The sequence below is a fragment of the Anolis sagrei genome, chromosome 1 (assembly GCF_037176765.1).
Source record: "Anolis sagrei isolate rAnoSag1 chromosome 1, rAnoSag1.mat, whole genome shotgun sequence".
Taxonomy (NCBI): domain Eukaryota; kingdom Metazoa; phylum Chordata; class Lepidosauria; order Squamata; family Dactyloidae; genus Anolis; species Anolis sagrei.
Genome location: NC_090021.1, coordinates 134,282,593 through 134,295,193, shown reverse-complemented (window position 1 = coordinate 134,295,193; position 12,601 = coordinate 134,282,593). Strand labels below are relative to the sequence as shown.

General features: G+C 41.9%; 1 protein-coding gene across 1 annotated transcript in view; it reads right to left on the bottom strand.

Moving 5' to 3' along the window:
- The window catches only part of VSNL1 (visinin like 1), a 136,165-nt gene extending 134,779 nt beyond the window's left edge, over positions 1–1,386 (bottom strand). The window contains exon 1 of the mRNA XM_060787343.2: positions 1,018–1,386. The gene's annotated coding sequence lies outside the window, so the exon portion shown is untranslated. The remainder of the gene's footprint in view (positions 1–1,017) is intronic.
- Positions 1,387–12,601: the final 11,215 nt, after the last annotated feature.

Sequence of the window (12,601 nt, the reverse complement as noted above, 5' to 3'; positions counted from 1 at the left end):
CATCAGGCGCGCCTCGTCCGCACTGGAGTCTTCTTCTCAGAGAGAGAGAAAGAAAAAGAAAAAAACCGGAGAAGCGGGGAGATGTCTCCCTCTCTAATTTTGGAGCGATCTTAATGGCTTGGGTGACCTTGCGGAGGCGCTCTTCAATTTGGAAAAAAACCAAAACAAACACAAAAACACGCACATAATAATAAAATGACCTTTCTTTGCAAATGTCATCCTAGAAAATGGAAAAATGACAACAAATGGTGGAGATCAAGGCGGAGAGGAAGATCCGGGCGCTTCTGATCAACGTGTGGTGCGTCCACACAGCAGAATTAACGCAGTTTGGCTCCACTTTCAATTTTCGTGGGATTGAGACACTCTTTGGGCAGAGAAGGCTATGTTTTGGAGCCATTATAGGTGCATCTACACAGTGGAATTCATGGAGTTTGATACCGCTTCAATTCCTAATTGTGTAGATGCACTTATGGAGGTGGAAAGGGGGCACTGAGGGCCCTTCCCCACACCCAGGATATCAAGGCAGAACATCCCACAATATCTGCTTTGAACTGGGTTATCTGAGTCCACACTGCCACATATATAATCCGGTTCAAAGCAGATAATGTGGGATTTTATTCAGCTGTGTGGAAGGGGTCTAAAGTCAGGGGGAAGGGGGGGGGGAGAAGAAGTCGTGATGAATCCTCCCAAAGCATCTTGCCTTAATCTCCTAAGAAGAAGCCCATCTGGCACCCCAAAGGGAGGGAGGAGGAGGAAGAGGAAGAGGAGGAAGAAGAAGAGCCCCATCTGCCCACCAAGCCAAACAGGTTTGACACCCAATTGGGTCCCAGACGTGACTCAGGAAGAGCAACTTTGCCAGATTCCTAAAGAGAGAGAGCTATCTATTCAGAGGTTCAAAACAAACCCACAGGTAATGCTTCTTCCTTTTTTTTTGCCTCCTTTGCATGCACTCACACGTTCACAAATACACGTGTCCGCTTTTTTGGATTGGGGAAAAGGAACCCATGGAAGACTTACAGTTTTGGCGGTGCTTTTTTCACGCTGGTCGTTCACCCACGCTGCGGGTTTCAGGAGTGAGCGGCAGGGACTGACTCCTTGCAAACCAAATGAATAATAATAACAATAATATCCCTGTCGGGGTGTCTGGTGGCAGCGGAAGGAGCCGCGTCGTCCCTGCGCTTGGCTCGGCTGGGCTCTGCACTGCAGCGCCGGAATCCCGAGGAAATTCAAGGCTCCCCTTCGGCAGGATGGCTCCGCCGTGCGCAGGCGCTCGCGCTCTAGCTCGCGCTCACTCGCGCGCTCACTCACCAGCACACACACAAAAAAAGAAAAGAAAAACCCGGCCGGCGCTCAATGGGCAAAAAGGCGTTCTGCTGCCCGTCAAAGCCGCTGCGGCTCGGGACGCACTGAGCATGCGCCTCGTCTGAGAACGCAGGCGCAGTGTGGCCCCGTGACGCCCTCCTTTCTGCCCTCAGTGTGGCAGAAAGCTCAGCTGCCCCTCGCTGGATCTGACAAGTAAGGATGGATGGCTTAATACAGAGTGTCCAATGAATGTACTTTGGACTGCCGTGGCTCAAGGCTATGGGATCCTAGGGCCCTTCCACACAGCCCTCTATCACAGAAGATCAAGGCAGAAAATCCCACAAGATCTGCTTAGAACTGGGTTATGTGGCAGTGTGGACTCAAGGCCCCTCTACACAGCCATATAACTCAGGCCTTTTCCACACAACTGAATACAATCCCACATTATCTGCTTTGAAGTGGGATCTATGGCAGTGTGGACTCAGGTAACCCAGTTCAAAACAGATATTGTGGGATTTTCTGCCTTGATATTCTGGGGGCCCTTCCACACAGTCCAGTATCCCAGAATAGCAAGGCAGAAAATCCCACAATATCTGCTTTGAACTGGGTTATTATTTATTTATTAGGAGCCCCCTGTGGCGCAGGGGGTTAAACCCCTTTGCCAGCAGGACTGAAGACCAACAGGTCGCAGGTTCAAATCCGGGGAGAGGCTGATGAGCTCCCTCTATCAGCTCCAGCTCCTCATGCGGGGACATGAGAGAAGCCTCCCACAAGGATGATTAAAAATCAAAATCATCTGGGCATCCCCTGGGCAATGTCCTTGCAGAGGGCCAATTCTCTCACACCAGAAGCAACTTGCTCTTGACACAACCAACATTTATTTATTGCAACATTTCTACCCCGAGGGGGGACTCAGAGCGGCTAACACTGGCAACAATTCAATGCCGCAAATATCACAATGTAACAACAATATAAAACTATAAATACACAATAGATTTTTTAAAAAATAACATTAGTTGTACAATCATATAGCAATTGCCATTATTATAACAATCATATGGTCCAGTTTCAATGTCCAAAGTGCCGTTATGCCTGCTAGCCAAAGTCCTGGTTCCAAAACCACAATTTCAGTTCTTTCCTAAAGGAAAGGAGGGAGGACGCCGATCTAATCTTGGAGGGGAGCAAGTTCCACAAGCAGGGGGGTCAACACCGAGAAGGCCCTGTCCCTCATCCCCACCAGATGCGAGGCTGGTGGAACCAAGAGCAGGGCCTCCCCAGTGGATCTTAAACTACAAGGTGGAACGTAGAGGGAGATACGTTTGGACAAGTAAGCTGGGCCGGAGTCGTATAGGGCTTTATAGGCCAAGACCAGCACTTTGAATTGTGCTCGGAAATTGACTGGCAGCCAGTGGAGTTGACATGGGGGGGGGGAGGTGGGGTGCTCCCTGTATGGTGAGCAATCTGGCTCCTACCCAGGCATGTAGCGGGGGGGGGGGGCAGCTTGAGGGGCTTTAGCCCGCCCCCCCAATTTTCAGGGTGGTCCACGAGAAGGCCTTACTGGTACATTATTTAAAGTGTTATGTTTATTCATATCTTGATCTGATCACCATGCTCTATATATCCCACATGCATGGGGGTATTGGGATAACGATACAAAAGGTTTGCTAGGGTAGATCCTCTTTCACTCAGACTCAGCCCCTCCCCCGAATCAAACAGCCCCCCCCCCCGAATCAAACTCAGCCCCCCCCCCCGCCCCCAAATCAAAATCCTGGTTAGTGTTAGCCATCAAGCTTGGCCTCAGCAGCACTTTGGAAAACACATGAAATCTGGCTTTATGTTGCCCTCATAATAAAACCAGTGTGTTGTGGAGATGGAATATTAACAAGAAAAAAAATATAAGCTTGCTGAGGCTGCAGATGTATAGTTTATAATAAAACTAATTAAAATAATCGCAGTTAAAATGAATACGGGCACAGCTCGAAAGCATTATTTAAATTATTTTCCCCTCCTCTGTTATTCCTCCAGTATTGTAACTGATGTGTCACTGTTTATTCTTTGCTTTGCCTCTAATTATTTAACCACTAGTTTGTACATCATTATCATTGTATTATCATTTCTTTGCCCTACCTTTGTGTGATAAGCAAGCACTCACACTTCAGAACTCTGCATCTTAGAACAAACACAGTGACCTTAGTACAAGACAGCATTGCCTTGCACAACAAAAATAGACCTGGCTTTAAAAATCCATCTCAATAAAATGATCTTTGGCAGACTGTCCCAGAATCTGGGTCCTTCATTATGGGGGGAAATAAAACTCAATCTCACTCCCAGTGAAAGTACTTTGAGATGAAGGGAGAACAAGGAGGAAAGTTCACCTGAGAGCAGCGGGTTCCAGAAGCTGTCTTCAGGAATCAGTCCAATTTATAAAGTATCTTGCCAAATACATTTCAGGATATTCTCTTTTTTTATTTTATCAGCTAAGAAACAAGACATTGATGGGACAGGTTTTGGCGGCTTGATTGCCCGCAATCTAAACTGAAGTATGGCAGAATTCCCTCTAAGGATGAATGTACACTGTAGAATTAATGTAGTTTGCTACAACTTTAACTGCGATGGCTCAATGCTATGGAATTGTGGGAGTTGTAGTTTGGTAAACCACTGGTTTACTATTAGTAAAACAAGTCCTGTAGGGGTGAGAAAGGTGGGGTACAAATGAAGGAAATAAATAATTAAACAAATAAATTACTGTGTCACGAAATGATGCATATCTAGAAATGTGTCATGAAATTTTGGGAAAGCTCTGAAGACTTGGATAGAAGGAAGGAACATTATTGTATGCAGCTACTTTGTTTGCATATGAGTATGGTAGATGGAAAGATGAGTCTTCTTTTGCTGAGTTGGCCCAATCGCCAAGTTTGTCATTACTTCTACACTTTTATTACCAAATTATTCCAAAATCCCCAAAATCAATAATAATAACAACAACAACAACAACAACAATAAGTGACTGTTTTACCCCAGCACTTTGTTTTGTTGCTTGCAGATAGCCAGTTTTACTTCCAGGTTCTACTGCGTTTTATGAATTTTACATTTTATCAGATGGGGTTCATTTATGTTTGCTATTTTAAGATTTATATTGTTTTATTTGCTTATGCTTTGTTGTCTTGAGTGTGGCACTTTGTAGTGTTTCTCTGAGCCGCCCCAAGTCCCTTCGGGGAGATGGAGGTGGGGTACAAATAATAATTATTAACTAGCTTGGGTACCCAGCGGTGCTTGGGTTATTTGAAAAAAGCATTGTTTGCTTTGGGGTGTTAGGTCATATCATGTAGTTAATTAGTAACACTATTTATTAGGGAAAAGCCAGCCTCTGATATCGTTTTTTTATTAATGTTCCTATTAGAAAATACGTAACAATGTGGGTGAACTACAATTCCCACAATCATGGTTCAATCCTCCCTAAACCAGGTCTGTATGTTGGCCATGTTGGGTCTTTGTGCCAAGTTTGGTCCAGATCTATCGTCAGCTGGGTTCAGTGCTCTCTAGATAAGGGTGAATTACAACTCCCATATGCCAAGGGCAGTTGCCCCAAATCCTGCCAGTATTTACAGTTGGCCTCAATCTCTCAAACCCCTCCAGCCTGTTCAGGTGCAGATCAATTCCTCTGTGTTTGCTGTGTGCCGTAGGAAAGGGTAGGAAAAGGTTAAGGGACAGGCAGTGCAAATTCCACACAAGGAACCCTGGGATGCCTGTGGTGGAGGAAACACTGTCTAGCATTAAATTCTTTCTGAATGAAAGCATTCCTTGGGTGGTGGGCTGTAGAGTTTGGGGAGGACATTGGCAGCATTCGGGCAACATGTTAATGGTGCTCGCTATAACCTGCAGTGTCAGTTGAGGAAGTGACTTTGGAGGATTCTCAGCCCTTGGAACTATGGCCCGTTTGTGGAGGCGAGAGGCTGTCTGTGCAAGTGGACATCTCTGTCACATACACATTTTCACTTTTATTTTGTAGATAGATAGAAGATAGTTGCTAATAGTAGCAAGGATGGTCATTAATCATATTGGCCATGGAGGATCTTCCATCCGGGAAAATGACAGGATAAACTCACATAACATTTGACTTTTCCACTTTGTACAAACATTTCCGGGCTTATTTTAAGATCAAGGTTATTGTGTATTGTGTGACTTCAAGGATGGTTAGCATCCTTCAAGGGTGTCCAAATGTGTTCACTTCCCTTTGATCCAGCAATGAAGATTGTCATTTCACTTCTCATGCCAGGAACCCCATATTTTTTCACAATACTTCTCAGGTCAGAAGTGGGCTGCAGCTATTCATCCAACTATCTTTATACGCAATCTTTTCTTTTTTTAATCCCAGAGCCATTTGACAAAGCTGCTTTGCCTTGAATATAAAATGCTCTGGAGACAAACAAGACAGTAGTGTTAAAACAGGCTGTGCATTTTATTTAATTTTAGTTTGTTAAGTTATAATTCGTGTTTATATGTTGGGTTGTATAATGGATGTATTGTTGTTGTATTTGGGCATTGAAATGTTGTTAGTATGGATGTATTGTTGTTGTATTTGGGCATTGAATGTTTGCCTTTTATGTTTGGAATCCACCCTGAGTCCCTTTGGGGAGATAAAGCGGAATATAAATAAAGTTGTTTTTATTATTATTATTATTATTATTATTATTATTATTATTATTTGAAACACAACAAGATGAATCCACAGCAGACACTCTGCTGGCTGTTGAATTGGATCACACGTCGGACACTTCCCAAGTGTCTAGGACTATGTGATGTATCGGCAAATAATGCTTGCAAATCCCAGTAAGGTGGCCTTTTGCAGCTGGTAGATGGTAATTTTGTCAGCGCTGATTGTGTTTAAGTGCAGGCCAAAGTCTTTAGGCACTGCACCCAGTGTGCCGATCACCCCTGGGTCTTTGCAGTTCGATCTTTAAATCCTTGTATCGTGTCAGCTTTTCCAGTTGTTTCTCTTCACTCCTGCTGTCACCTGGGATTGCAACATCGACGATCCATACTTTGTTTTTTCAACATGATTTTAAAATTATTATTATTATTATTATTATTATTATTATTATGTTCACCTCTTGCTGCCCTTCAGACCACATGGAAAGTGTGTTTAGGACTCATTAGCTTTAGTTGGAATGGTTTCAGTTTATAATGAGCTTAACAATTGTAAACATCTGTGGTGTTATGGGTTTGTACATGAAAATGCAGTCATCCCTCCTCTTTCACTAGGGTTAGGGCATATCTCAGGATCTGATCCCAGATTATCAGTTTGTCCCAAATTATCTGGCAGTGTAGACTCATATAATCAACAACAACACATTTTATTATGGTCCAAAGACCCTTATTGCACCCTAGGTGTACAAGGTACGCAGGTAATGAGATTAAGAACATCCGGTTGATTAAACACACACATTGATAAAATTTACAACAGTTAAAAACTGCTTAAAATCCATTTTGGCTAAAAACATAGGTAAAAGACTACAAGAAGTGCTGGCGTGTTTCAGCCTGTGACTAAAATTGGGAATTGTCTAATCCTGGCTGCCTTAGAAAGAAAGTTGGCAACCACCAAGGTCACGTGAGGAAGGCTGTCACTAAGTAGAAACTTCACATAAAATTTCAGTGGACTTGCTGCTAAGTTCCTTAGTAGGGGGTTGATTATGGGTACTTGGATCTGTTCATAGAAATTTCATGACAGTAAAATTTGGTAGATGCCTATAAGGGCAGAGTCTTTCATTATATGGGCTACTTGCAAGTCTCCCACGCAGCAATTCAGACGGGAGCACATTGCACATTGGAAAATCGGCAGTTCTTTAGATAGTTTGCTTCATGGAAAGGCCCAACATAATGTATGGACAGGGCACTAGGAGAGCAAGATACATAAGAGCGAGAGTGCAGCTCGCAAAAGGCAATGTCCCACAGTCTCAGTTTGATTGATTTGAGAGCCATGTCAAAACTCAGATGAGTTAGAAAGGATACGAAAGGCCAATGGAGGAGGCTTTCTTACAACTGATCTTACTCCAACTGCTTATGTACTCATCCTGAGCTAAGTGGTGCATCAAACTGGACCCTAAACTAAAAACTCTGATATTGAGCCAATATTTAAGCGCTCACCACCAGGCTCTTATTGACAGGGTGCTTCCCTGGATTCAAATAATAACACACAGGATGGTGCACATTATAACTATTTGCTGTTGGTCTGTTTTTGATGTTAGGCCGCCAGTCCAGATGCTGGAAGCATGCAGCAGCTGGGAAGCTATCTTAGTGTTAAAGACTTTAGTTGCCAAAGGTATGAACTGCCCCCTTTAGTAGGTTTGAGCATAATGGAAGCAATATAAGTAGACCAGGACAGTCCATGGTGAAAAAAACCCACTACATATTAGAAACTTATGACCTGTTCTATTGTATGCCCATCAAGAGACCAAATGCAGGGGGATTTTTTTTTCCAAATACCAGAACTTTAGCTTTCACATAGTTGATTTTTAGGTCCTTCTAGGAACAATAATATAATATATAATTGAGTTATTTATTTATTTATCTATTGTGTCAGACGCAACTTGAGGGTACATTTATAATATATTTAAAACACAAAGTTAAAAACTTAGCATTATACTAAATGCCCTTTGACCAGAAGTTGGCCATTTCAATTGCCTCTGGTGTCGCTGTAAGGTCCTCCATTGTGCATGTGGCAGGACTCAGGCTGCGTGGTTGTAAGTGGTCTGTGATTTGCTCTTCTCCACACTCGCATGTCATGGACTCCACTTTGTAGACCCATTTCTGAAGATTGGCTCTGCATCTCATGGTGCCAGAGTGCAGTGTGTTCAGCACCTTCCTAGTCGCCCAGTCTTCTGTGTTCCCAGGAGGGAGTCTCTCATTCGGCATCAGCCATGGCTTGAGGTTCCATGTTCAAAGTTCCATGTATCAAGTTCAAAGCAGAAAAATCTGGGATCACATCCTGGAATATAAGGCAATGTAAATCCAGTCTGTGTTATATTAAATTAAGTTTGTCTTTATTTGCTTTTAATTACCGTATCTTCATATTAGTGTCAAGTTAGTACAGAATTTATGGTGTGGAATAGAATGGGATATAGTATTAATTAGACCTATTTTTAATAGTAATTCTCAACTACATTTATCCAGCATCTAGCAATCCCCATGGGTACCTGTTAATTAAGAGACGACTGTAATAGAAAAGAAATAAAAAATATTAAAGTTTTGCTATGATGAATTGCCTTACAGTGATGTACGGTTCATTACTTCTCAACAGCAAGTCTCCTCTGAATTTAGTGACACTTAGATCCAACTCAGCAAACATAGGATTACAGCTTTAATTGTCAAACATGTATTTTAGTGACATGCTCCTTATATGCCTTCCACTGTTTCATCGATGAATGCTGTTGGCAGTCTTTTACCTAAATATGACAGCAGCTTTTAGTCATTCAGTCACTTCGATGGATCAGAATATTTTGCTTGAATAAAATGATGTGCCTCCACCATTGCTTGGAATCAAGTTAACATTTTTTTCAACAAAATTTAGCACAAGTATTATGCCAATTTCAGATAGCAGACTCCATTTTGAAGGGACATCCCCTCCTGCATGACAGAAACAAAATCTCATTGGGATGGAAAGAATGGTAGAAACCTTTTTCACATCAGCAAATCTGAGCACTTAATTTTAATCCTTAGGACTAGATCTGTGGGTGGGATATCAAACTCGTTTTTTATATATATATTCAAGGGAAAAATCATGTTCTTGGAGACTCCTTATCTGTTTCATTGTCTCCCTATCTCAGTGGTTCCCAACCTGTGGTCTGTGGACCACCAATGGTCCGCAAGAACTAAAATATGGCCAGTGGCCTCACCATTACTATACCTTTTTAATGAGAGCGACTGGTCTCGCAAAACCCTCTCATAGTGCCAAGGTTTATTAAATATGGTTTTCTGTGGGCGAGTAGATGGAGACTACTGGAGGGCATATGTTCTGTTGCAGAAACTAGAGCTGATGTGGTCTATCCAATGCAATTTTCTAAACCGACACCCCAAACAACCAAACCAAATCTAAAGTTGACCAAAAACTGATTCGTAACCCTTTCGGTACTAATGTTGGAGAGTGGTCTCTGGTCAAAGTGGTCCCTGGACAAAAAAAAAAAGGTTGGAACCACTACCCTAATGTTGGAGAGTGGTCCCTGGTCAAGTGGTCCCTAGTCAAAAAAAAGGTTGGGAACCACTGCCCTATCTGAACTTCCTTCCCCACCTGTACCCTCCATTGAATGGCGCAGCATATGTCTAAGGACTTTTTTAAAGCAAGCAGAGAGGAATTTTATCTGTGCAGATTTATTTCAATTGATTTGTTGTTGTTTTTTACTCTGCTATGTTTAGGAAATGTGAGTCTAATTGCAGATTGCTTGTTTTAGAGTGAAATGAATTCCACTCTAATGAAAACATGCAACATTTTTCTAGCAGCATATTTTGATACTATATATATCCTGATGGATTTCACAGAGAGAAATAAAGCATATGAAAGACCTTGGGTCGAACGGTGTTTTACATGAGAGACACACACTAATGCAGGTGTGTCCTTTAGTGATAAAATATATAGGAAAGCAATGTGCTCTGCATTTTCTGATCTACGATGTTGTGATTGTGGTGTACTTTCAATTTCCTTCTGGTTTATGGCAACTGGAAGACTAACTTATGGTTGTTGTTTTTTTCTAGAAATATGTGTATGACTCAATTCACTAGGTGTCATGGAAAGAAGAAAATTTTGAAGTCAAGGGACTTCATATGTTCATCAGTTCCCAGCCATTGATTCTTAATAGATTTAGGTGAAAATATTCTGTGTAGCAATTGTACTGTTATGTAGCAATCCTCAGCTTCTTTGTTCTAGGAAATAAGCCTTCTACGAGAGACCAGGTGTTAACAGGTATTTTATTTCACCTCATTTGAAATATGATGTTTAGAGGAGTTTCTTAGCAACTCCAGCAATGCCAGTGTTCCTGGGACATGGTGTCCATTAGATGTTTTGGGCAATAATTCACATACGATGGCTAATGCGCAACAATTCTCTGAGAAGTACTATTGTATCAAATATTTCCCACTCATTTGAAAATACTTCTTAACATAGATGCATATATTCCATCCATGTGTTACTTTCTTCTGGTTCCAAGGAAGTAAATGAACCAACCAATGACAGCTGTTTATTTTTCCCACCACTGGAGAACACCAACTAGGGAGGACATCAGAGGAAAGGGAGGTTGGATCCTAGCTAGGTCACTTTTCAGCCAATCAGAGGCTGGCGCTGGTATTCTGAATAGCTGTCCAAGTACATAAAAATGCTCTGTATTTTCCAGTGCCTTATGCCAGTACTTTGAACACTAGCTCTGCTGGTAACATTTCTGGCCGAGAGGAAGAAAGACCTCTGCTTTGCCTTCAAATCAGTTTGTGCTTCTTTTGACCTTCTGGGTGCTTAGCACTATGGGCTCCTAAGTCCTTGATGAGGACTACAACCTTGTATGGAACATGGTTGAGTTTCAGCATATGCTTCCACTCATGCAGTACAAACAGTACAAGAGCTTGAAGCATCCTTATTTACATCATGGATGCCTCTGCAAAAGATTTTTTTTGGTGATTTTTCTACAGAGGAATTGCCTGTAACTATCAAGACAATAAAGACAGAATTGGACATTCATCACAGAACTCCTGGCCTGTCTTCGTCTAGGCAGACATTTCAAATAGCAGTCTGTATGATAAGCAATCTTGTCCAGTTGAGTTAACAAGTGCTAAAGCCCCTAAAATGTTCAAAGGACGTAATAAGTTTTGTATGAATGTGGCCTGAAAGAGCATTACAGCTGAGCTTGCATCATTCAGTCATGCAGAAACTGTGTAACCTTGCCGTTATTCAAAAGCCAAGACAAAGGCTGCAGAAAAATGATAAATAGTTAAGAGACATTTCTCTGTCTTCTTAAACTGGAGGACAATGATAATATGACAGTAATCAATGGGGCGGCGGCGGGGGGGGGGGGGGGGAGGGGACAGGAGGTGAATGCTGCAGTTCTATGCAGGCTTAGTCTGGGAATATGTTCCATTTTAGAAGGCATGTTTAGGGTTTTGCTGTAAAATAGAAACCTAACATCAGATGTCTTTTTTATTCTATCGAGCACAGCTTATGGAAATATAAATATATATAATTCATCAAATAACCTGTAAAGTGCTTTGGAGATTCACTACTAAAACCATCAGACCTGAATATCTGAGAAGCTATAACCTGAAAATGAGATAAGTGTCTGGCAAAATGTTGTTATGCTGAACACCTCTCCTCCTTTACATTGATGAAAGAGATCAGTGGAAATTTAAAGGAAACACTTTTTGAGAAAGATGGCCAGATCTGAAATTTGGACCCATTCAGATGCTGCACTGTAGATAGTTATGACACAACAGGAATGCTCCAGTCAAAATGAAGTACTTGAATTTCAACTCAAGAGAGTGATTTTTTCCACAAAATTAATTGAATTTAAGCATGCATATGTGAACTTACCAAGCCTAATGATTCACTCTCTATATAAGTTGATCTCATTTGTAAGTCAAGAGGAAGTTTTGGGGTTAAAATTATGGATTTTAATATGACCCATGGATAAGTCAAGAGTTGTTCTGGGGAGAGAGGAAAGCAGCAATGTCGACTCAGGGGACCACCCGCCCTGGCCTTGCTGCTCCCATTTCCCTGCCTAGGAATTCAAAAAGGCCAGAACCAGTGCCATAGTGAAGGGAGTAGAGGGGGTTGGTGCTCCTTTTAGGTTCTCCTGGGACGGACTAAGCTCTTGCCTTTTACCACTATACTCAGAGAAAGGGATCGTTCCTTTTTTCCTTTCTTTTCTTGAGACATTAAGGTACAGTACTCAATTGACTTAGGTTTTTTGGGTTGATCTTTTGACTAAAATGTCTAGATTTATTCATGATATATAGAGGCATGGGAAAACTTCAGCCTTCCACTTGCTTTGGACTTCAGCTCCCACAATTCCTAACAGTTGATAAGCTGGTTGGGATTTCTGGGAGTTGAAGTTCAACACACCTGGATGACCAAAGTTTGCCTGTGCCTGGAATATAGGGTACATGTGTCTGTTTTTATTTTGTCTAGACTAGAATAGTGACTTAACAGGTCCCTTCCTATTGTACAATGTAGATACAAATTCACCTGGCTTTTTCTGTTTCAAAAGTTCAAGGTGTATATTATTCTAGATGGGGAAAAGTTGCCCCAATGGTTTTCAACCTGTGA